The sequence below is a fragment of the Chelonia mydas genome, chromosome 3, assembly GCF_015237465.2.
Source record: "Chelonia mydas isolate rCheMyd1 chromosome 3, rCheMyd1.pri.v2, whole genome shotgun sequence".
Taxonomy (NCBI): Eukaryota; Metazoa; Chordata; order Testudines; family Cheloniidae; genus Chelonia; species Chelonia mydas.
This window is the reverse complement of record NC_057851.1, coordinates 139,326,878-139,352,127: the sequence shown is the minus strand read 5'-3', so window position 1 is coordinate 139,352,127 and position 25,250 is coordinate 139,326,878. Positions and strand designations below refer to the sequence as shown.

Here is a 25,250-nt window from a genome sequence, read left to right as displayed (position 1 = left end):
TATGAGGCTTAGAAGGAAGCAATGTGACTGACAAGAGTTAATTTAGTTTCCATTTGCTGCCTATCAAAGATTATAAAACAGCAAAGCAGAAATGAAAGTTACAGAAAAATAAATTCATAATAGACCTACAAATCATTTTTCATGTGGAGAATAACAAACGTGTTTGAATAGTTTACCATTTTAAAAGATTTAGACATCACACTGGACGAAACATTTGCACTTAAAGGCATAAGCCAAAAGCAATTAAAATAGTTTCTTACCAATTCTCACTTTTCAGCATATTTAGAATAGTCCATCAACAGGCCAGATCCACCGCTGGTGTAGGTCAGCATAGCTCAGTGAAATCAATGGAGCTACACTGATTTACAGTAGCTGAGGATCTGGCCATTATTTGCTACAGATGCAACAGAAGTTGCCAGTTATTTCCTTTTCTTGGTATAAAGAGAAACCACAGTGTCTTAGAGCCAGACTGTCCCCCATGCAAAAATAACCCACAGTATTTTTCCCTTGAAGGTGCAGGGCTTGTTCTTCTCTATGTGGAATAAGGGAGGAGTCTGGCTAGTCAAATCAGCAGAACCCTTAAACTATGCCCATATCTCAGGTGATTGGTGGACACCAAGGCAATCCACATGACCAACAAATACCATGAACACAGGGCACAATCACAGGGGCTTTGATGCTCAGTGATTGATAATATTTTTGTAAATGTCTGTGCAGTCTTTCCTACATGCTCAGGACTGGTCAGACATGTGTAATAGGTGTAATGTACATTGATATATGTACATTAGCAAATTGCATTCTGATGAGGGCCAGGTGCCCAGTGCTACAGTTATTTCAGATATCTTTAAAGAGTGATCAGACGCACCTAATTTCATTTCCAGTGATGGTGGAGATGGCAGAGATGAAGGGTAATGAAGGGAAATGAAGACCAGCTTTACAGAGCCAGAAATTACCATTATAACTACAGAAGTTACCACCCACTCAGGAATGAAATGTTAGTACTCAAGTGTCCTCTCTTCTCAAAAGAGAAGCTACGTGCTCAGGATGCACACAGGATGTGGGGGAGGCCAATGGCAGGACAGTGGAATCATGGCATGATCTTGGATATCTATCCTACGCAATCATGAATGCTGCCTTTATGCCACATACAGCGATCATATCTGTGTTTCTTATTTCTATACTGTTGTCTTCTTAGTTTCCTCAGAGGGATGTAAGTATATGTCATCTACAATGTCCAATACAGATGGTAAGTTTGCTGGGGCATAGAATTCGTATTCTGTAGGCAGGCTTGTCTGATTTGTAACCCTGTGGATCATAGCATTTTGAAGTCCTCCAGGCATAGAGGCAACAGACTGGCTGATGCCGATTGAGTGCACTATGAACTCTGAAGGAACCCTGTATCCTCTCAAGGAGCCGAGTGCTGTGCTGACTCTTGGACAGAGATGACATGGCTCTGCTAGGTCATTCTAAATGCTCCATCAGTTCCTCACACATATGCAAGACAGCTGAAGGTGTGGCTGTGTATCTCTGAAGGACCTGTGCATCAGTGAGGTTCTTCTGAGGCTCTTAGATGCTATAAGAAGGATAACGGCATCTCTTTTTCTATGTTTCCTTCTCCCCCTTGCCCACTGCTTCCTTTCTCTCACTTGCCCCATTATGTACAACTCCACGATGGTCAGAGCCCATAGTGCAGCCTCTTGCCAAATGCTGTACCCAACCCCACAAGGACTCCTTTCCCCCAAACTTTAGTATACATATCCCTTAACCCTCCTTGCCATCCCCTAATCTCTACAAACTTTCATTAATCAATATTGTGTGTCTCCTGCTCTATTCCCGGCTCTCCTTTGTCTGAACTGCACCTGTAGGCTTTACACTGCGTGCTGCCTGTTTTTAAGGCTACAGAGCGGCAAGTGAGGGGCTTCCATACTAGGTCCATCTTGCCCAGTATCCTATCTCCAATAGTGGCCAATGCCAGAGATTCAGGGGAGTGTACAAAACAGGTTGACTATGGAGTGATTCACCCACCTTCCACTTCTGGCTCAAGGTTTAGGGTTGCTCTGAGCATGGGGTTACATCCCTGATCATTTTGGCTAATAGCTATTGATGGACCTATCCTCCATGAACCTAGCTAATATTTTTAACACCGTTATATTTCTGGTCATCACAACATCCCATGGCAATGAGTTCCACAGGTTAGCTGTTCACAGTGGGAAAATGTTTCTTATTTATATTAAACCTGCCTTCTATTAATTTAAATCAGGTGACCTGTCGTTTTTGCATTTGTGTGAAAGAGAAAACACTTCTGTATTCTCTTTTTCCAGACCATTCATGATATTATAGACCTCTATCATATCCCCATTCATCATCTGTTTATAAGCTGAACAGCCTAAATCTTTTTAGCCTTTCCACATATGTAAGCTGTTCTACACCCTTGATCATCTTTGCTGCCTTTCTCCAAACCTTTTCCAGTTCCACTATATCCTTTTTAAAAATGGGGCAACTAGAACTGGACGCTGTATTCAAGGTGTGGCCGTACCCCAAACATACCCCGTACCCATGAATTTATATGGTGGCATTATGATATTTTATGTCTTATATCCCTTTCCTAAAAGTTCCTAAGATTCTGTTAGCATTTTTGACCACTGCTGTGCATTGAGGGGAAGTTTTCAGAGAACCATCAACAATCACTCCAAGATCTTTCTTGGGTGATAACAGCTCATTTAGATCCCATCATTGTATATGAATAGTTATGATTATTTTTTCCATTGTTACTCCTGGGGGGATTCTGTGTGTCTGCGCGCCCACAGAAAACACGCCCCCCCCCCCCCCCGAAGTCCCGTGCTTCCCTGCAGAAAATGGCGGGGAAGCAAAGGGAAGCTGGGTGCGGTCTGGGGGGCCATGGCCGGCTCTAGGCACCAGCAAAACAAGCAGGTGCTTGGGCTGGCACAGTTCTAGGGGCAGCATTCCGGCGCCGGCCATGCCGCCCCTAGGAATGTGCCCCCGCCGCCCTAGCTCGCCTCCACCTGCTCCCCTGACTGCGCCGCCGCGGCCGCTCCGCTTCTCCCCCCTCCCGCCCAGGCTTGCCCCGCGCCAAACAGCTGTTTGGCGCGGCAAGCTTGGGAAGGAGGAGAAGCCAAGCGGGGGCGCACTGGGGGGCGGAGGCGGTGGTGGAGCGGAGGTGAGCTGGGGCGGGGAGCGATTCCTCTACCCCCTCCCCCCCCCCCGCTCCGCCTGCTCCCCGGATCGCGCTGCCTCTCCCTGGCCTGAGAGGGACGGGGGAGACGCAGAGAGGCGGCGTGTTCAAGGGAGCAGGTGGAGCAGAGGTGAGCTTGGGCGGGGGGGCCGCAGGAAGCAATGAGGGGGGGGGGATACGGCACGCTTGGGGGAGGAGGCGGGGCCGGGGATTTGGGGAAGGGTTTGAGAAGGGGCGGAGTTGGGGGGGGGGCGAGGGGGCACGAAAAAAAAGCGCGGGCGGCCAAAAACTCTTTCGCTTGGGACCCCAAAAATCCTTTGAGCCGGCCCTGCTGGGGGCAGCCACGGGGTGCAGTTTTTTTTGGGGGGGGGATTGCCCCCTCCAAACAGAGGGGAGGCATGGGAGGGCACACAGGGTTACGTGCCCTGGGCCTCCCCCTCTGCAAGCGCGGAGCTGCCCAGCTGCAGGAGGCTGTGTCTCAGCTCCCCTGACTCCGCTGCTGAACACCACCTCCTGGGTCCTAGTGCCAGTCGGGCTCCCCTACCGTGTGCTGGGAGCCTTCCTGTTTTCTGTGCAGCCCTGAGTGCCTGTGGTGGGGCTGGGTTGAGGACGGGGGTTGGGGGAAATGGAGGAGGGGGGGTGAGGGGGTGGAATAGGGCAAGGGGAGGGGAATGTGGGAATCGGGGGGGGGGGGGGGGAATGGAGAAGAAAAGGGGATGGGGAAAGGTGGGGGGAAGCTGGAGCCCGGCAAGCAACATCCCCTCGGCAGCAGCTGGGCCTCCCCTGTTAAGCAGGCCCATCAAACCCTCACCCTGACAAGCCCTACCCCCCTACACTGGACCCCTCCGATGAGCCCCCCAGACCCCCACCCCACTGATCCCCAGCCATCTGCACCTAGACCTCCACACCATTCATCCCCACTCCCCTGGCACCTGCACTGCCTCACTGAGCCCCACACACCCAGACCCCGCCCCCCCCGTCCGCTGAGCCCCAGCAACCTTCACCTGGATACCCTGCAGAGTCCCATTGCCCCTGCACCCAGGATCCCCAAACAAGCCCCTGTGCATCCAGATCTCCCACTCAGCTGCCCGCACCCAGATTCCCCCACACAGAAACTTCTCACCCCACACCTGGATCCCCCCACACTAAGCCCCTCCACACTTGGATCCTGCTGGGCTGAGCCTGCCCACCCACACCTGGTGCACCTGGCGCAGAGGGGCAGGGCTCCGGGTGTTTCTGGAGCAGACCCAGCCCTTGCACTGTGTCAGGGTCAGGTGTAGCCTCACTGCCTAGTCCCTGTACCGGGGGACGTTGAGGCTTCAGGGTGATCACCCACCTCAATGCAGCCAGTGGCCCGTGCTCCCCATGGCCATGTGGGAGCCACATTTATTTATTGACAAAATTTTCAGAATTTTAAAACATTGTGAGCATAATTTTTAATTTTTTGGCACAGAATTCCCTTAGGAGTACAATGTGCGCTACTTTGCTCTTATCGATGCTGAATTTCAGCTGCCATTTTGTTACCCGGTCACCTAGTTTTGTGAGATCCCTCTAATTTCTTCAGTCTACTTTGGTCTTAACTATCTTAAATAATTTTGTATCATCTGCAAACTTTGCCACCTCACTGTTCACTCCCTTTTCCAGATCATTAATGGATATATCAAACAGCACAGCTCCTAGTACACAGATCCTTGGGGGACCCTGCTGTTCACCTTTCTCCTTAACCTGCATTTCCTGGTCCATTCCTGCCTCTGGTACAATGAACTTATGAGCACCTTAAGAGAACTTCTTAAAATGGTAGTCAAGCATACATTTCCCAAATCACATTTCTACAGCCCCACCCTCCTCCCCCCCACATACACTTTTGTGTATATCAAGCTGTTGGGCACTCAGATGACTTTGGCATGGCCAAATACCCACCTAGAAATTCTCTGGGGCACCCAGCTCCCACTTCCACCCTGGCCAGATACCCAAATGGCTATTTGTGCCCTCCTTTGAACATTTTATCCAAAAAACATAAACAGGTTCACCAATTCCAGCCATTACTCTGTATACCTGCACCTGGGATAAAATGTAATGCCCTATAGCATGCAGAGGACGGAAGAGATTTCGTATGTCAATATTGATTTTGAGGCTTGCAGGCTCCAGCAATTAATATTATAAACTTGTCACCAGACAACGTGTTGTTTCAGAATTCTTCCACAAGTACTTGTTGTGTCTTTTGAACAAAATGTGTTTAGGAGGGGTGGAAGTTAATATATATGAAATACTTTAAAATTATATGCTTAAATACTCACACACTATGTTTTCCTGTTTATTTTTTTAGTTTATACTGGATTTTTTTTCTGGATGATGGAGTATGGAGATTTGTAACAATGAGTGTTCTCTTTGAATCTCGCATTTAAACCTTTGCAGCGTGAATGTCCACTGCCTTGGACATTGTTCAGTCTTTTACATAGTAGCACTTTACAGTGGTTTTGCACAACGGTAAATGGCTACACAAGATGGAAGGCAGTGGAAAGCAAGCCCCTGAGGATATCACAACCTTTGGGGCCTGATTCTGATCTCACTTACACAGGTGTAACTTATCTGACTTCTTTGGAAAATCTCCTGATTTATACTTGAGATGAGAATTAAAAGCCTGATCCATGTTCCACGGAAAGAAATGGAAAGACTTCCATTGACTTCAAAGGGCTTTGAACCAGGCCCATATTGAATCTCTTGCAGTGTAAAGCTAAAAGCAAAAAGAATATAAAATTGTTTGGCCATAAGTCAATGTACTGAAAGTTACTACCTAGATCTTATTGTCAATTAAAGTTTCAAATGAAATATGGCAGAACTCTGCTTATTGCAAAGAGCATTTAATTTAGAAAAAAAGATGACTTTCTATTGATTTTTGCTGAATATGTGGCAAAATGCAGACAAAAGCAGGTTTATGTTTTTGAGAATTCCTATCAGACATATTAGCTATAGTTTATGTCTTTTAATTTATCTGTGTTTTGTATGGTTTTAAGATTATTGGCAAGGAGACCACTGTTGTATAATAAAACAGAATGAGATCTAACCTATGAATCTTTAATTCAAGGATATATTTTGAATCCGACACTTGAAAATGGATAGCTTTTCAGTTAGAAAGCGAGAAGATTAAATATCTATTCACTTTTTTTATTATTGAGTTTAAGTGTCTTTATGATTTTGATGCTATAAGAATTATGCTGTCAGGGGGAAAAAATGGCTAGTTCATCTTTGGTGAACTGGTTCACTTCTCTCCTAAATGACACTTACTGTAGAGTTCTCATTTCAGGAGGAAAAAAAGTTTTATGCTTGGATTAGCACTTAAAAAGAACTTTGCAACTTATAAAATAGTCATAAAAAGAATGAATCTAATATTTTGTGACACAAGTACCTTCATCATTTTCAGCACATTATGATTCATTTCCTCTTCACTGTCAGCACAATGCTCCACCTGCAGCACTTTTGCTGTGGCTTGATGAGGCTGCATGTACAAATCAGAGCTGTGCAAAACCACCATCAGATCAGGCTGATGACTTTCACAGAACTGCAGTACAGGAAGGGTCGGGATTTGGGGTCTGATTCTTATGTAGACTCAGGGTAAGTCTCCACTGGGGGGAAAAAAAAAAACCAACCAACAACAACCACCACCACCTGCAGCAGTGAGTCTCAGAGCCTGGGTCAACTGCCTCGGGCTTATGCTACAGGGCTAAAAATAGCAGGGTAGCTGTTCCTGCTCAGGCTGAGCCGGAAAGTCTACGCTGCTATGTTTAGCCCCATAGTGCAAGCCCAAGTCAGTTGACCAGGGCTCTGGGACTTGCTGCCCCGTTTATTTTTTTGCAGTGAAGACATACCTTAAGATACTCGGGCTTCTGCTTTGGTGCTAAAAATAGCTGTGTAGACATTCTAGCATGGGCTGGAGCTCAGGCTCTAAAGCATGGGGAAGGGGGCGGGACATAGCTGGAACATCTACACTGTTATTTTTAATGCTGTAGCGTGAGCCTGAGTCCCTAGACTGGGGCTCTGAGACTTACTTCCGTGGGTTTTGGGTTTGTTTGTTTTTTGCCAAGCAGACATGCCCTAAAGCCCCCTTGCGCTATTCTCACAGCATGCAGAGGTAGGGCTTTACAGTGGGTGTGGAAAAGGCTCCTTTACACTGCCAGGGCAGTGTAGAGAGGCTTTAGTGTAAATGAGAATGAGGCCCTTCTATTTTAAATGTTTGAAGTGACAGAAGAATGGTTGTTTACACCAGTATAAATCAGAAGTAACTCTATTGAGATCAAAGGGGGTTCAGTGATGTAAAACCAGTGATAGAGAGAGGAGAATCAATCCGAACACATCTATTGCTAGTTTCTCTGTTGGTGAACAGTCCATTTTTATTCTGGAATAGGGTAGGAGGAGTGTAGCTGCTGGGTTTAACAATGGTTTCAAAAGGATAAAGCCATTGTCTGGTCTTTCTGAAATCTAGTCCAGAAGATGTACTCATATTTTCTCTTTATTAAAAGAATTTCAGAAGCAATAGCAATCACATTGTTTGCGGAGATGGGAAATTACATATAGATCTACTCCAAATTTTGGGCAGAAGGTTGTAATTTCCCCAACCACACACTGCAAATAGACTATGGATCAGATCCTCAGTTGGCATAAACTGGCACAGCTCTACTCACTTCCAGCTGAGGATCAGGCCTTATACTATTTTCTCCAGACATTTCTGTTTTCTGTGCTATTATATATCAGCGCACAGAACATAATAGGCCTGATTTTAGTTTGTTCAGTGTTAATGACAAAATATATTTAGTCCCAGGAGGATTAGCTTTTTGTCAGTAAATGCTGGTATACATCGAATTACTGCACACACACACTGATCAAAAGATAATGCCATTCAGAAAAGCCAAAGTTTACAGATGGCAAAGTAAAAAATAAGTAAATTAAATAAATGCCGCTTGAGAACTTTATTAGAGTCCCATGTTAATGTGCTTAAACCATGTTGTAATGCCAGTGTTAGCGGAACTGGAGCACGATACCATGTATTATCTGATCTGCCAGTGACTTCATGCAACTGTGCCAAGTTAAAATAGATAAAAATCAGAAGAATGCTTAAAAGAAAACATTGATATTATCCATCATCATTAAAAAAATAAAAATTGAATCCTGCCAAGCCTATACATCTTTAGGACATACCTAAAAAGACTCTTCAATGTTTATTTGTCTTCGTAATTTTCCAAAGTAATGTTAAAGTACTTTTGGACTTGTATTAAGTGGACTTTCTGAGCAGGAATGTTGCGGAGATTAAAATGCTTTTTCAGCCTTCTTAACACAGCCCGTCAAATGCAAACACAAGCTTGCTTTTCTGTAAACAAACTGTCATCCTGTTTTATGATGATACCTCCATGTATTGTCAGAAAAAAACGACAATAATGTAAGTTGCACTGCTATCTGTTTACAGTTGTCAGGAGCTTGCTTCTGACGAGATCCAGATATGAATTGTGCAGATTTGCTGGGTGGAACAAAACCGCATTTAAAAAAAAGGAAAAGCTATTTACTAGTAATGGTATTTTTCATTATCCTTCTCTTGAGCTAGCCAGAATCATGTCAATCTACCATAAGCAGAAGCTTGTGTCATTCATAAGTGTATATGACCTAATCTCAGCAGAGAGTGCCATCACAGGGTGCTCTGCTCACTGCTGGAGCACCTCCTTCTGGCCACATCTGGGGATTAGCTCTGCCAGTCTGATGTCCCTTTCTGCGGTGGTTCATTTCATCTCTCTCTCTCTCTCTCTCTCTGTCTTGCTGTCTTTGGACTTGACTGCTTCCACTTAGTCACTTGGCCCTCCGAGTCCAGCCAGATCACTATAGCTTTCCCCTTCTGGTGGTGGTGCGTGTATCAAAGTCTCTCAGGATCCACTGTCCAGGCAATCTTCCCTTTCACCGCCCCTTAATGTTGCCACTTCCTCAGTGGCTGGTAGGGGAACCCAGGCCCACGCTTTATATTGGGTTCTATCCCAGAGACCCTACAACAAGCAGTCAAGGTCTGAACAGTCCTAAACCTCAGTACTGTATCCCTGGAATGCTTCCTACCTTGTCTTCTCTCACCCTGAGAGCAACTGCAGCCTCATTCTCAGCAGGCCTCTTCTACTCTCACCTACTGGGCTTTATACAGGCCTGCCTGTTCCTGTCCATCCGCACTTCATCTCTAATAAGTCCTCCTTGCTCCCTGTCTCCTCCAGTTGCAGCCTAGGCAGTTAATTGGCCCATGTGGCCACCTTAACCCTGTCAGGCCTTGTATGGGGTAGACACCCCATCATAGGTACCTTTAATAATTTAGACAATGAACAGTGCATGCTAGTCTAAAAAAGAAATGCTAATTCATGAGAGACACATTAGTCCTTATCAAAAAACTCTAAATGCATTCACAGAAATGGAATCACCCGCAATGAATTATCTGCCAGTTGGAAGGGGGTTGTGTAGAATTGACCCTTTCCGTCCCACGTTTTCCAGCAGCAGTTGAAAATGGGAAATTGCTTTGGTGTGTTTGAAAGGGGAGCTGCTCGAAAATCCTGTATTGCAGCTGTTCCATGCACCTAACTCCCAATAAATTCAAAGGGAGATCTACATATGAAAGGACTATAGAATTAGGACTGTAGAATACGAGTTATGCTTGTGGTTTTGGAAACAAAATTTGTTCCTGTGGTTTCTGAAACAGGAGCTCAAGGAATTATGAAGAGATTGCTACTCTGGGAGTGTGAGGAAAAAGGGAGGAATGGAGGAAATGAAAGGGACAATAGGAGGGGCTGGAAGACCATGGAGATGGTGAGAGTGAGTGACAGAGATGAGGGAAGAAAAAGTGAAGAGAAAAGAGAAAATATTTAAGAAAAACAGGAATACATAAAGAAAAAAGTTTAGGAGCACCCTGAATCATCGGGTTACAGTATATTTCCATCTGAGTTCTAGTACCTATATAAATTACTTAGGCTTTGCTCTTGTAGCTTGTGATGTCAGCAGAAATCCTAGATTAATTATAGCCCTGTAATTAACAGTTGCATGTTACTAATTCATCATAATTCTTGATGAGTTTCCTGTTTGTTCTACCAGAAACTAGCAAATTAAGGTTACCCTGTAAACAGTTTTTAAAAAACAAAACAAAACCCATAAATTTTGGTGGTAGACAGGAACCCTTCTTTAAGTACCATGCAATCCTATTGAGATTAATGGGCAAAATTCATCCCTAGTGTAACTCAGATGAGGTCACTGGTGTTACACCAGAATGAACTTTGCCCAGTGGAATGGTAGGGTAAGATTCGGTCCATATTACATTGGGTAAACTTTCCCACACAGTTTTGTCATTGCATTTCAATCCTCCTTATTAAATCCCACTCTTATTTCAGTGCTGGGCTCTTATTTGTGCAGAGATTGACAATTGTCTCAAGTTATATGGGGATTTTTACTTCAGCAAAGGGGGTCAACTTGTATGGTGACATAAGTGATGGTCTAAGTTATTTGACTGATGTAAATTGAGTAGTAAATGGTTGCATATGGTAAAGTACTGTAATATACTCTGCTTTAACATTAAGTGGGTGTGCATAATGAATATATGTGCTATGGTGGTAGGATGAAGTGAGTATTGCAGCAAATAGACAGGGGGTATAAGATAAAGCAGGTCATCCGCCTATAATTTAACTTGCACCCAAACCATCCCAAGCACTCCTACTGAATGCCAAGTCAATGTAAGTTTATCACTGAATAACATATCAGTGCAAGCTACATGACTAGCACCTTCTAACTTCCTATTTCTTGAAGTCCAAAATTTTGGAATGGCACCAACCTCATTCACAGAATACAGGCATTAAAATAAAATTGGAGAATAATTATCTAAAAAAATTAGGAAAGTTTCAGTGGTTCTCAATAAATTAATAGTTGATATGGTGAGGTTTTTTTGTTGTTTTTTTTTTTAAAACCCATACTTCTTTCAAGAAAAAAATGTTTATGAAGATTTCACACAGCTCTCAAAATGCTGCAGGCTAATATCATGCATAGCTCCCTTGACTTCAATAGACTTCTGCTGAGTTATAGCAGCTGCGGATATAGCTGAAAATATTCTGACCTCCACATTATTCCTCAGTTAACCTCCACAAAAAAGGAAAGAAAAGACAAAGGAAATATAAATATGTTCAAGGAGAAATACCTGAAGGACCCCTGCTACTCAACCAAGTCCTCTCCAAAAGAGCACCCATTGCCCAACTGACAGTTGTTTTGAGTGTCTCAACTGCCTGACTTCTGCCATAATCCCAACTATACATACCAGAATACCAGACACTCAACCGAAAACTCCTCCAAGAGTCTGAATTGCCTGACTGGCATTTTTCCTGCAACCTCGGGACTCCACAGAGGGCATCTCATTGATGTGCCATCTTCCTAACCAGTCTGTGGTGTCTCATTCAGTATCATTGACTGACATCCCATTATATGGTGCTGGCTGCCCAGTGTGAGGGGGCTAAACACTAGCTCTAACAAAGAGCAGAAAATGTTAAGAATACTCACCTCTTCTATGGCTTTTCCACTCAAGGCAATGGGTAAAACTTTCAGAAGTGCCTTAGATGCCTACATCCCATTGACGGTCAATAGGGCTTAAGTACTTAAGTTCCTTGAAAATTGTACCAGGTCTTTTCAAAAGAAGTAATTGAATATTTTGCAAGGTCTTTGCCTTGATGTTGCCAATAATGTATGATTGGATTGGGACTTCAAACAACCCAAAGCCTGAGGGTGTTTAGATCTGGGGTCTCCATTTCAATCTCTTGTAGAAACCAGCTGTGAAACTGAAATTCCAATTTGGTTTGCCCATATTTCCAATTAAGGCCTAGCTAAAAAGCATGACATTCATGAGACATTTCATAGAATCCTAGAATATCAGGGTTGGAAGGAACCTAAGGAGGTCATCTAGTCCAACCCCCTGCTTAAAGCAGGACCAATCCCCAATTTTTGCCCCAGATCCCTAAATGGCCCCCTCAAGGATTGAACTCACAACCATGGGTTTAGCAGGCCAATGCTCAAACCACTGAGCGTATTTTGAATAAGAAATTTAACTGGCTTTAAAAATGATGCAAAATAAAGCTCCTGCCTTTTCTTTCCAGAGATAGTGTATGCTAATGTGTTTAATCTTGAAGTTTCACAAGGATAAGGGGGAGAGGATAGGGTGGTCTACCAAAATGTTAATGCTACTAATGTTTTCCGTATGAAGCAAAAGCAATATAGAATCTGCACTCAACCTTTGCATACATTAAAAATGTTGTATCTCAACAATGTGTTTATTAATTGTAGTTAAATTTTTCTTTAACAATGCATTTCATTAGTGTGACATTCCTGTCTTGTGTTATCTGGACCGGTGATCTGCTAGGTCACTCCAATCCTTGACCCTGGGAGCCAGCCTTAACCTGCTATGTTGTGAGAACCCCTTCCTCCTGAGTCGTTCACACACAGCCTCTGGCATGTAAACTGCTCCTTGGATTGTGCAACCAAATGGTGCTAGCCCATATCTCTGGTCCCAGACACAATCCTAGGAACCTCCATCTTGCAGTGTCCAGTTATGTCCACTTATGTCCAGTTATGTTGGGTGAGGTTCTGTGGCCTGCAGTGTACACGTCAGACTAGTCGTTCGTGATGGTCCCTTTTGACCTTAAAGTCTGAGAATGGGCCAGAGGGAAAGGGACACAGATGACATCTCCCCCCGCCTGCAGGCTTCAGCTGAATCCCAAACACCACCTGAGTGACAGTTATTACCATCTTTGATACCATCTTCTAAGATATTGTCAAACAAAGGGGCTTTTCCTCATAAGAGTGAACTTCAACAACAGCAGCAATGACATCTCCAGCACATCTTGGCAAACTTCTTCTCTTTCCCCCAAAAGGACAGTTATTGTGCTCTTTGATACAATGTAAGAAACTGTCAAACAAGGAGGGATTTCCTTTAAAAGCTCTCCAGTAAGGGGAAGGGCACAAGGGATGGTGTTAAAATGAAAGCCTTACTTAATCATTTACATTTCAAATGCTTTCACTGTTTTACTTCTTTTATGTATCTTTTATAAAGCTTAAAAGGATTTTTAATAGTGTGTTTGCCATGGTGCTATGCAGGCTGATGTCTCTGCATACCAAGCCCCTGACCTTGTTTAACACGGTTTAATGTTGGACAGTGACTGGGTTAGAGTAACACCTTTTGGCCCATTTATTCCATCTAAATTAAAACAATGACAATCCCTCTCAAGTTCTACTTCTTGTCTTCTTTTTGAATTGACACTGTTTCTACCACCAAAATTGCACAGAAAATGCTCTCTAAGTCATTTATACGACCCAATACAAAGTGTGCAACAGAACTCAGACTAAAAGGTTTTGGAGTAATATAGCCATATAAATGCTGCATTGTTTCTAAATTATAGCATATCTGTAACAGAATTGGCTGGTGACATTAAGAGGTGCATGCTAGAACCAAGCTATCAAAGTCTTCACAGTAACTCTGCTACAATGTTTTTCCACAAGTAAGTGAAGTATTATTTACCTCCCATTCTCGACCATTAAAGAAGTTCTTGTTGCATTAGAAAAAAGAAAAGGAGTACTTGTGGCACCTTAGAGACTAATCAATTTATTTGAGCATAAGCTTTCGTGAGCTACAGCTCTAATGTGGATGCCTGTGGAAGTCTAAACATCTCCCTCTCACTTGATGCATTGTCACTTATTAACATTAGTTTCTGGTCCAGTAGCCAGTTTTCATTCCATGTGAGAGTGCTCATCTCCAAGCCAATTTGAATTACTTTTGAAAATAATTCTTTTGGTGAAAGTAGGTATCAAATGCTTTACTAAATATTCAGTAGGTATTACATCTATTGCATTTCCTTTGTACTCTAATTTGCTAATCAGATTAAAGTCTGATGTAAACCAGCAATTCTCCTGGATTGCAAAGTTTTTGCTAAAAGTAAAAAAGCAACACAGAAACATTGCTTCCCTAATACGGATATTGCTTCTGTAGCTCATGGTTTAAATAAAAAAACATACTTTCTTCTGTCTGTACAGACACCACCCACACATCCAGATTAGGCATTAAACAACTCAAGATCTACCAAGAGCTACTACACAATGATATGCAAATACTGCAATAACTGCTTGTTTTCAGAATAGAAAACGTACATTAGGCACCATACCATAATAGTAAAACTCTTGGTAAATGTTGACTTTTTAATGGTGACCACTGTATTTGTAACATTTTGGCATAAACAAAAAGACAAATATTACAGGATACCTGCTAAATATGTTTTTTCTGCTTTGTTGTTTTCTTATTGATCTAAGAACCTAACATTGGCTGTATGATTATACTTATTCAAAAGTCTTGACAGTAATAATTTTGAAGGGGTGAAGAAGAAAAATCTATTATTCACAGCATAGTCAAAACACAGTCAAAATCTGAAAGCATCCTTTTTTGAGAACCTAAACAAATGTATTCTTTCTGTCTCTACCCCACAAAAGGACTGAATTGCTCATAATGTTTCAAGATTGTTACAGATTTTTGACTCACAAGGGAATTGTTTCTTTCTGTTCTCTGTTTTAGAAAAGGAGAGGGGAGAATTTAGTGCTAAAAATTATTAATAACGTGTTAAAGCTGCACAGTGAAACTCACAAAGGAAATTAAAGTTAAAATGGCAAAAAATATTGTTAACATATTTGCATTGCCCCCAGGGAGTATTTTTTCTCTAATCAATTTTTATTCTGGCTAAATGTGAAGGTCAGCATGGTCCTATTTTTGTCATAAGCGGTGTACCATAAAACATACAGGATTAGATCCTGAACTGTACTGAATGGAATGTAGATTCCTGTTTTTGTGTCTTTTTGTAACTTAAGGTTTTGCCTAGAGGGATTCTCTATGTTTTGAATCTGATTACCCTGTAAGGTATTTACCATCCTGATTTTACAGAGGTGATTCTTTTACTTTTTCTTCAATTAAAATTCTTCTTTTATGAACCTGATTGCTTTTTCATTGTTCTTAAGATCCAAGGGTTTGGGTCTGTGCTCACCTACGCAAATTGGTGAGGATTTTTATCAAGCCTTCTCCAGGAAAGGGGGTGTAGGGTTTGGGGAGGATTTGGGGGGGGGGAAGACATTTCCAAGTGGGCTCTTTCCCTGTTATATATTTGTTAGACGCTTGGTGGTGGCAGCAATAAAGTCCAAAGGTAAAATAATTTGTACCTTGGGGAAGTTTTAACCTAAGCTGGTAAAAATAAGCTTAGGGGGTTTTCGTGCAGGTCCCCACATCTGTACCCTAGAGTTCAGAGTGGGGAAGGAACCTTCACAGCTTGACTCAGCATGGCTAAGAAGAGGCAAGGAAACAAGGGTGGCCTAAATTTTTTGTGCTTCCTAGGTCCTTAAGCTTGTCTGGGACTCTAATTATCCCTGGCTGCAATTGCTTAGGCATTGCCCTGGCAGCTTTCTTCTGACAAGCCCTGGGGCTAGGGGTAAAGCCTGCTGTGACAACTCTGTACCTCCAGTCTAGATTTACAGACCTTTTACCAGTGGAGCAGTGCAAGGAGCCAAGAGCGTGGGCTAGGATCTGGCCCCGAGAATATGGAATTGACTTTTTTATGTTGCATTAAAATTGTTTTTGCGTTTACTGAGGAATAATGGGATTCCACAGGAAATAGACAATGTAACTTCTTGATCACAGATACTTTGATAAATCACCATGGACCATGCCTTATTTCACTCTACAGCCAAAAGCTGTTGCATGCCCATAATTAATAAGCTGGCTGGAAACATTTATAGTAAAGTTTATAGGAGACAGTGCAATTTTTCAAGAGCTGTTAAAATTATTTCAGTGCCCATTAGACATTGAACTTCTTTGCAACTCCTTGTCATATTGAGTGATACATTGATTCAATAAAACTCTGTCAAATCAATTCTCTCTCTTTGAGCAGGATGTACTAAACTATCTGTATTTAATTGGGATTGGTGGTGAACCATGATATCCAGCAATTATAGTGCTCTGATTGATTTGCTACATTTTCCAAAGTGTTTCACTCAAGTTATATCTTGCCATGATAACCTCAAGAAAGTAAAAGCACCCAGACAAAAATTGGTATGTGTTAGATACCCATGGGCTGGATGTCAGAGAACGATAACCACGTGCAAAAGTTATCACTGTACAGCTACCTTAAGTAAAAGTGTATCTTAAAAGCTGACTTTGATGACCTGTAAAATGGGGCTAATGGTACTTAAGGCGTATGTATATGAAAAGTTAGTGTGTGACAATCTGGGATGTAAAGCTACTGCCTTCTAGCATGCCGTGCGTTATTTGGCCCTGTGGACCTTGGTACCACACACTAATAGTTCCGTAGGGTGCTTTGCAGACTGCTGTTTGAAACAGGACTAGGGAACTTTTAGTGTGCAGCAGCAGGGTCCACATGGCCTGTTTGTGCCTGGCACACTGTAGATTTACACCCAGCTCTATATAAACGTACTGAGGCAAGGCACCTTCTCCACCTCAGCTCTTTCCTCTCTGGCAGTGGCCGGCCTGGAATAAATCAGTCCCACTCTGGACAGTGTTTATTTTCCCCCTTGGGGTTTATTTCTTAATGTTTTCCAGTTAGGCCTTCAGGTTCCCTACTTTTGACCCTTTGACCCTCATGCCTGTCCCTGTTTTTTTTCTTCTGTTGTCCCCTGAATTTACTTGAGTCCAGGGCTCAGTGGCTCCTCCCCTTAGGCAGGGGAAGGGGCCTTTAGCGATGGGCGGGTTAGCACCTGCCCTCTTCCGAGAACCCCATAGGACCACTCTCTTACAGCTGTCCAGCCTGACTTTGTCACAAAACCTTTAGCTACCTATTAAGGAGCCTTATTTCATTAATATTTGTAAAGCAACTTGAAATCCTTAGATGAACTAACAGTAAATACAAATTATTTATTTATCGGTTTATAAAAAAAAATCCCTGTATGTTGTTCCCCTTCCCCTAACTTTTGTCTGCTTGTCTGTTTGTATCCACAGACTGCAAACTCATGGGAGTGAGGACTATCCCTTCTTAAATATCTGGCAAGCATCTAGCACATCGCTGGTGGTAGCATAAATAATTAATTAATGCTAATTTAGAACTAAGGGCCAAATTTAGCCCTGCTGAAAAAGGGCACTGCTCTATCACCTTCCACAGAGTCATGCCTAGTCACACCAGGTGTTAATTTGGGCCTGTTTAGGAGTATTAACCTTAAAGTTACCTGATTTCTTCAAAACACTCACATTAATTATTTTTTTTCTTGTTCAGGTTAAGCTCAGCAGGAGCTGAGAAACTGGAGCCCAAACCAACATTGTTTGGCATTGAAGAGGGCCCACAGGCAGGAATGCAACATGCATTTCCAGGGAGGACACAAGGAGTCTTGTTGTCATTCTCAGTAAGGGAAAGAAGAATCTTGTACCTGGTGGTGATGGGCAACTACTCCTCCATATCTAGGGCCATCACCTGTGGAGTCCCACAAGGTTCAGTCCTCTCCTATTCAGAATCTGTGTGAATCATTGGCAGATAGCACAGGATACCATGGCCTGAAGTGCCAGCTATAGGCAGATGACACAGCCCTACATTTAATTAATATCAGACACTAAGGGCAACATCTTTTGGTGCCTACAAGTTATTAGCACCTGGATGAGGAATAGCTAGTAGAAAATGAATGCAGTGAAGACAGGAGTTATACTGACGGGGAATGGAAAATGCTTTGAATAACTCACCACATCCCTGATGGCCCAACTGTATGTACCTTTCAGTGATCAAGATAATCTATAGTCATGTGGTCCTTTTGTTCTCTTCATTTCTTCTAGATGCCCAAATAACAACAGCTGCTTAAAACACCTGCCTCCAACATCAGCTAGAAGATTGTACAGTATCCTATCAGATTCTGATCTGGGCACAGTGATTCACATGTTTGTGTCCTCTTGGCTTGATTATTGTTTATTATTACACCTATGAATGAAGCTACCAGTGTTGATGCCAATAGTTACTGCATATGCACTAGAACTGATAGAAAAAATTCTGCCAATTTCTTTTAACAGAAGAACAATTTTTATACAAACTTGTTTTGGGGGTGACTTTCTTTCTCCTCACCCCAGGAAAAGAAACATTTCACAATGAACTCTAACTCGCACATCTTCTGGGATGAGCAGGTACAAAAGTTTGAGCAGCTTATTTTCAAATTTGGTCATGGTTTGCTCTCTGTGTGCTTAGTCTATTCTGGTCTGGGAATAATATTCAGTGTGAGGTATAGTGTTGAAATGAGTTCAAGTCAGACACTTGAAAGAGCTGATTTTAGGTTAGTGACTTTTTCCGCTATATCTGGGCGATGGACACTGGAGCAAAGAGTCTGGAATGCTGAAAATTTTTATGAGAAGGGATAGGAGAGTTTTGACATTGAATTTCATTGTTATGTGTTTCCAAATATAGTGGTTAAGGTGTTTTTACCCATATGTTGTTTGATCTTTATGATTATATGTCTGTATCTATATGCTTCACTATAGATATTCATAATTGGCCAGCGGAAGGGAATCTACACTCAACTAGAGGGCATTTGTCTGCTTAATTAAAAAAGAGCCAATTAACTATTTTACTGAAAACTGCAAAACGAGAAAAGATTGATTGCCACTAAAAATAGGTTACTGGCTGATTTGCTTCTGATGTCACACTACCACTAGGGAACTTCTAGGTCCTATGGAAGGGAAAATATTTTTCCATCAGAAAATGCTGATGCATCAAGAAAATTTCTGAAAAAGAAACGGACACCCTCAAGCCCCAGCTCTGCCTGTTTCAGAGCAGAGACTTGAACATGACTCTTTGATATCCCATGTGAATTCCCTAACAACCAGACTTCTGGCTATTCTAGGTCTTGTTTTTGTCTGGGTTGGGGGGAGGAATACAAAAGGTTTCACATTTGTTCTAATGTGGGATGAAAACAAATTTCAAAACCTCAACATTTTTGCAAAATAGAATTATTGTTTTGCAGTCAGCCCTTTACGCAGAGCCCCTAGCATGGGGGAGGGGCAGTGAATTGGGTACCCTGCTATGCAGCGGAGATGGAAATGGAGAACAAACAGAGCCTTGGGAATGGGGGCAAGGGAAATGAAGGGGCACCCAGACCCCTTAGCATGAGGGGAAATGGAAATGAAGGGGAACATAGGGCTAAAGATAGACCGGGATGGAAGGGTGGGACACCAGGGTTGTAGAATGGAGGGCTGCAAGCAGTCCCTGGCTTGTGCCATGAGAAGGCCCACATAAGCAATCAAACGTGCAGTTACCCACCATTGTCTAGTCCTCAAAAGAAGAAAAGGACTTATAAGAGGCCCTAATTATGGGAGACCTCTTTTAGCTCAAGTGATGGTGGTCTTTGGGCTGGAAGACAAGAGTTCTACTCTAGTCTCTCAAGCATCTGTGTGATATATCCAGGAACAATGTCTATTTTCAACATATGGATTCTTTACATCTATTGGAAATCTTAGAAGAATGGATTTTCTTGTGAAATTGAGTCATTGTTTTCAGTTGAGCCAGAGAATACCATGAGAATTGCTTTTCTCGTGCTTTCTGTGCTCTTTTGCTCCCTGGGCCTGGTCAGAATTAGGAGGTACCCAGGCATGTAAAAATGAAAATTGGTTTAAAAAAAGTTATTGAAACTTTTCCACCTTTCAAAAAAGGGTCAATAGAGGCCCATTTCCAATAGAGGGCCTATGACTGGGTCAGTTTTCCCATCCCTACTATCTCTTTTGTCTGATATGAATCTTTGTGTACCTTTGTGGAGAAATGTATGCTCTTCTATTTTCATGTGACTTTCCAACTGGCAGCCTAAAATAATTTGAATCAAACCTTTATTCCTGAGATGTTGCTTCACTTTATCAAACTGACATAATGTTTTCAATAAATCTAAGCTTTTATCCAGGGAAAACAACCTTTGCCTTGTTGTAATTGTCCTCATTTTCACTGGCTTTCTTCAGCACTCCTTTTTGTCTGGGAATCAAGGAAAATAGGTAACAATGGCCTCTGCATACTGACCGCTGAGCCGAATGTGTCCAGGAGTGGGTAAATAGAAGCAACTGTTTCCCCTTTGTTTTACATGCTTTGTTCTGCGTGGAGCACTTTTTCACGTTATCTGCTTTTCAGTTTTCAGATGATTCATTTGCTCAAGTTGGTCATTTCAGAATCACTACATTCAATATCTTCCAGATCATTCACTCCAGGGCCATATCCTTATATTTTCCATGCGGATTTTGAAGAGGCCCCATCATTTCCTGATCTCCTAACTTTCTGCTGCAGTCCTTTATTGTTATTTAATAATTTCTCTCTCATGCATTTCTGTTTCCCTATTAAGTCTCTCATACTCCAGTTTGCCTCTAAACAGTTCTTATGCCCCAATCATAAAGGAAAGCCTCTCTTGACTCTTTCTGCATCTCCAGCTGCTACCTTGTGTCCTGTTTACCTTCTAGCTCTTGAGTTTCTCTCTTCTGATTCGCTTTTGGTATCTTACAATCTAACTTCCCACACCACTGAAACTGCCTTTTTCATCTAGGTATGTCAAGTTGGGTAACTAATCAGTGGTGATTCGCAGCTGTACACATAGTGTGTACCGTTGGCAGGGGCAGAACTAGGGAGGGCAGTAGTTCAGTGGCTGCAGAGGAGCTCAGAGATGGAGTATGACACTGCACCTGGGCAGGCTGGGCTGACAGGCAGGGGTTTAACGTGGCATGGACTCTGCGGGCAAACTGCTGGGGCCAGCAACTGCAGCAGGGGTGGATGCACAGGGATTTGTGGTGACGCTTGGGATCTCCCCAGGTATCATTGTGCTGGGCTCAGTGGTTGCTGCACTCAGGGACTGCTCCACTCTTTGGGGGTGACTCCATGTTGTTTCCTTGCTCTGGGCAGGAGTTTTGCTGGAAAAGAAACTTAAGGCCAGTACCCCTGGAAGCATCATGCATTGTGCTGTACTATGTGAAAAATTTCTGGGGTCACCCCTGTAACTGCAAACGGAGGCCCCCAAAATTAGTGGACAAATCAGGCCCGTATTCTATAGAAATGTTTGTTTTCCTTCCAAAAGTATAAGGGATGTCTTCAGCAAATTCTAAGCAAACAGAAAACAGAGTTACACATACAAGATTTCACTCTCCCCTCATACTGCTGTAGATCAAGAGTCGTTCTAATGAAGTTAATGGAATTAGTCACCCAGGAGAAAAAGCAGAATTAGGCCTTTGTTGGTATTTATAAAATATTTGCAAGACTTTGCACTAGATTTTATATTGGCAAATATTATGCAATTATTGCAGAGTACATTCTTCCTGTTCAGTACCCCTAGGACTCTATTGCCATGCAATTTTATCTCAAGTCTCACAACATTTGGTATTTTTCTGAAAGCCCTATCTCTTGGAGTCAAGAGATTGCATGAGAACCTTAGCCCGTGTGGGAGTGGAGAAAAACTTGGACATGTGAAGTGAGTGTGCCCCAAACGCTCAGAAACCAGAAGACAAATAAAAAGAACCCCAAGTGGTTTTTTTAAAATCTGATTATTTTTAAGCCAATATTTTGAGGCCTGACTCATCTTTTTGAACACTCGGGATGGCAGAACTGCAGCTGTGGCCTTTCTAACCACTCCTGCGAGAGGTGAAGAGGACGGCTGCCAGCAATGCAGGAGGTGCACCATGGCAATAGCAGGTGCTAGAGGGACTCTGCCTTTATAGAAAACAAGGAAGTCTGCTGAGTGGAAGTGTCCTGAGAAGCGGTGCTTACGCCTATGTGGTGCTCAAGTACCATGGTACAGGGCATGGTACAAGAGCATTGATAAATAGATAGAATTAGGGAGGATGGTCTTGTGGTTCATTGATGGGGGTGCAGTTCAGGACCCTGGGTTTAACTCTTGAGTCTGCCACAGATCACTTGTGTGACCTTGCTTGGGTCACTTAATCCATCCCTTGCAGTCCCCCATCTAGGATATAGGGAAAACTTTCCCACCCTTATTCCATCATATTTGTTTAGACTGTTGAGCTCTTCAAAGCACAGATTGTGTCCTAGTGTGTATGTGTCCTAGCACAATGAGTATCCTGATCTTGTTTTGACCTGTAGGTGCTACTGTAATGCACATAATAAATAATAATAAAATAGATAGGAAGTGCTGTCGCATCCCCCAGTAGACGCTGGATTCAGTCCATCAGCGGGCACAGAAGGTCCTGCTCCTGCCAAGCACTGCCTCTGTCAGAATCTGGCCCATTTTAAAACAGGGACACACTGGGTCACGTGAGAACATCATGGATTTGATAGAGAAGTTTAGAATATGTGAATCTTGCTGGGCTGATGAACCTGATAGGGCTGCTCCACCATTGCCTATGAAATAACATTCCAGACTGAGGGAATCGAGAGTGGGATTTTCAGAACCATCTAATTGAGTTAGGAGAATACACCCTATCACAAGTCATTTGAATTTATACTCTTGAGTCACTTAGGTGCTTTTGAAAATCTCACTCTGTATCTTTCCTGAGGGACAGTGGAACAAGCATGTGATGGGCCACACAGGCCCTGAATGGGTTAATTCAGTTATGTTATCTGGCTGTCCCTGGAGGGGGAGCCAGGCTTAACTGATCCTGAAGCCCCACTGTGCAGGAGCAGGCTGGTTAGTATAAAGGGACGAAGTCTGTCACAGAAAGGGGTTGGTCACTCTATTTGCAGAGGATTGTGCTCTGTGAGTTAGAAGCAGTAACACTTAGGAGGCAGAAAAGAGACTCAAGGCCTTATGAGAGACCTCTGACTAGGGAAATGCATGGGATTTCAAGTTCTCCATTGCCAAACCCAAAGGACTGATCTTTACAAAAAGGAAAGTTACAAAGGAATGTAAATTGTCTCTGTATGGAGAACAAGTAGATATAGTTAAAAGGTTTAAATTCCTAGGGGTAATATTTGATCCTAAATTACCTTGGAAAGATCATATAGACAATGTTAAAGGTAAACATAGAGGAAGGATTACACTGCTTAAAAGTCTTGCTGGGTCTAATTGGAATTTGGGATGGGGAGAGAGGCGGATAAGAAAACATTGCTGAGGTAAACAGAGCCTTAATCAAACCAGTTATTGACTATGGCTGCCAAGCTTTTCGGTCAGCATCAAAATAATTTAAAAAAAATAGATTTAATAGAAATCCATGCCCTATGAACTGCATGTGGTACATTTATTGCAATACCTATATGTGCTACAGAGAGCTTCTAGTGAAATGCCAGTTACACTACGAATGAAACTACCGGACCTAACTTTCTGGGCAAAAGTTAATGGACATTGTAATTTATGAAAGCATCAAACAAATATGAGGATTGTTGGGAATTCAATAGGCAAACTATAACATGACGTTAGAACTCCACACGACATTCCAGTTAAAGTGTGCATGTGTAATACTGACAGGCCCCAGTCGTCAGGCAGGATCAAACTGGGGATCTTTGGGGCTTCATGTATGAGCCTCTAGTGCATGAGTGAAAAGCCAACTGGATGTTAGCTAAGGCTGTAGTGCAGACTCATTTTATCTCTTTCTCTCCAAGTGGTCTCGGTGCCACTAGATGGGACAGAACACCACACCTAGAAGGTGTGTGGGTTACACATGCAGAAGACAAGGAAAAGCTAAACAACATCAAAACTTTTAGTCATGGGAAAGTTAGTTATGGATGGAAAGTTGCATGCCCAAGTGTGGATTTAGCTTTCTTTTATAAACTTAAGGGTAAAAAAGAGACAGCAAGTATTAAAAATGAAATGTGGCACTTTATAGATGAAAAGTGGAGTTGGTTTTGTCACATACATACAGATGGGACCAAAAAAGAAAAAATAACCAGGAAGAGTAGAGACAGCATATTCTATTCCAAAGTGTGGAATTAGTACATCGGAAAGAAATCTGACTTTGTAGCTTTCATGATAGCTGAACTAGTAGCAATTATGCTTGTACAGCAGAAACCTCAGGAGTTACGAACAGACCAGTCAACCACACACCTCATTTGAAACTGGAAGTAGACAATCAGGCAGGAGCAGAGACAAAAAAAAAAAAAAAAGCTAATCCAGTACAGTAATGTGATAAACATAAACTACTAAAAAAAAAAAAGGAAAGCAGCTTTTTTCTTCTGCGTAATAAAGTTTCAAAGCTGTATTAAGTCAATGTTTGGTTGTAAACTTTTGAAAGAACAACTATCACATTTTGTTCAGAGTTACAAACATTTCAGAGTTTGGAACAACCTCCATTCCCAAGGTGTTTGTAACTCTGAGGTTCTACTGTACTACACTAGATCTGCGATGTACGTCCAGCAATGGCAGTCATTTTTTCAGATTCAGTCTCAGGTTTTATGGGGATAAAAAGGGAGTCTCAGGATGCAGAAGCAATTTAATTAATGAAATTATGTGTCTAATAATGGCGTTAGTACAGTTGGGGATAGATGTAGCATTAACTTGGATCCCAAAGCATATAGGGATAACAGAGAACAAAATGGTAGACAAAGCAGCTAAAAATGATGTAAGAAATTGAAAGATTGACATAGAAATACCCTGGAGTAAATAGGAATTCAACAGCCTAGTACAGAAAAAATTAAGAGAAATGGCAAAAAAAATTGGACTAATTAAAAAAGAACAACAAGGTTTTTTAAGTTGTGCCTTAGAGTTGAGGATTACAATGCACTTCAGGGCTTGGATAGGAAAAATGAAGTGATTTGTTTAGAGGACAAACTGGCCATTGTGACTTAAACAAAAATCTTTTTGGAATAAACAGACACAAAGATGGACTATGTGTCTGTGTGAGGTGGAATAAGCAATTGGTCACCTTTTCTGACTATGTAAGGGCCTTGATAAAGAAAGGGAAAAGCTTTTTCAAGGATTCAGATGTCTTAAGGTAACAAAAGTTACATTATATTATTTAGTAAAAATGTCAGGGAGAAAGGTAGTGTTTTATTGCCTAGAGGATACAGGGTAGATTGAGAGAATATAAACCACTAAGTATTTAGGTATAACACTTGGTGGCAGTTATAGTCTATTCAGTGAAGTCTGC

General features: G+C 42.3%; 1 long non-coding RNA gene across 2 annotated transcripts; it reads left to right on the top strand.

Annotated features, from left to right (window-relative positions):
• Window positions 1-983: 983 nt before the first annotated feature.
• LOC122465140 lies at window positions 984-20,142 on the top strand. Of its 2 annotated transcripts, none has more exons than XR_006289739.1 (3): window positions 984-1,210; window positions 17,491-17,617; window positions 18,039-20,142. It is a non-coding gene; the product is annotated as an uncharacterized LOC122465140 (long non-coding RNA). The 2 variants fall into 2 exon arrangements; XR_006289740.1 differs by having other exon boundaries at window positions 984-1,246.
• The last annotated feature ends 5,108 nt before the right edge of the window (window positions 20,143-25,250 follow it).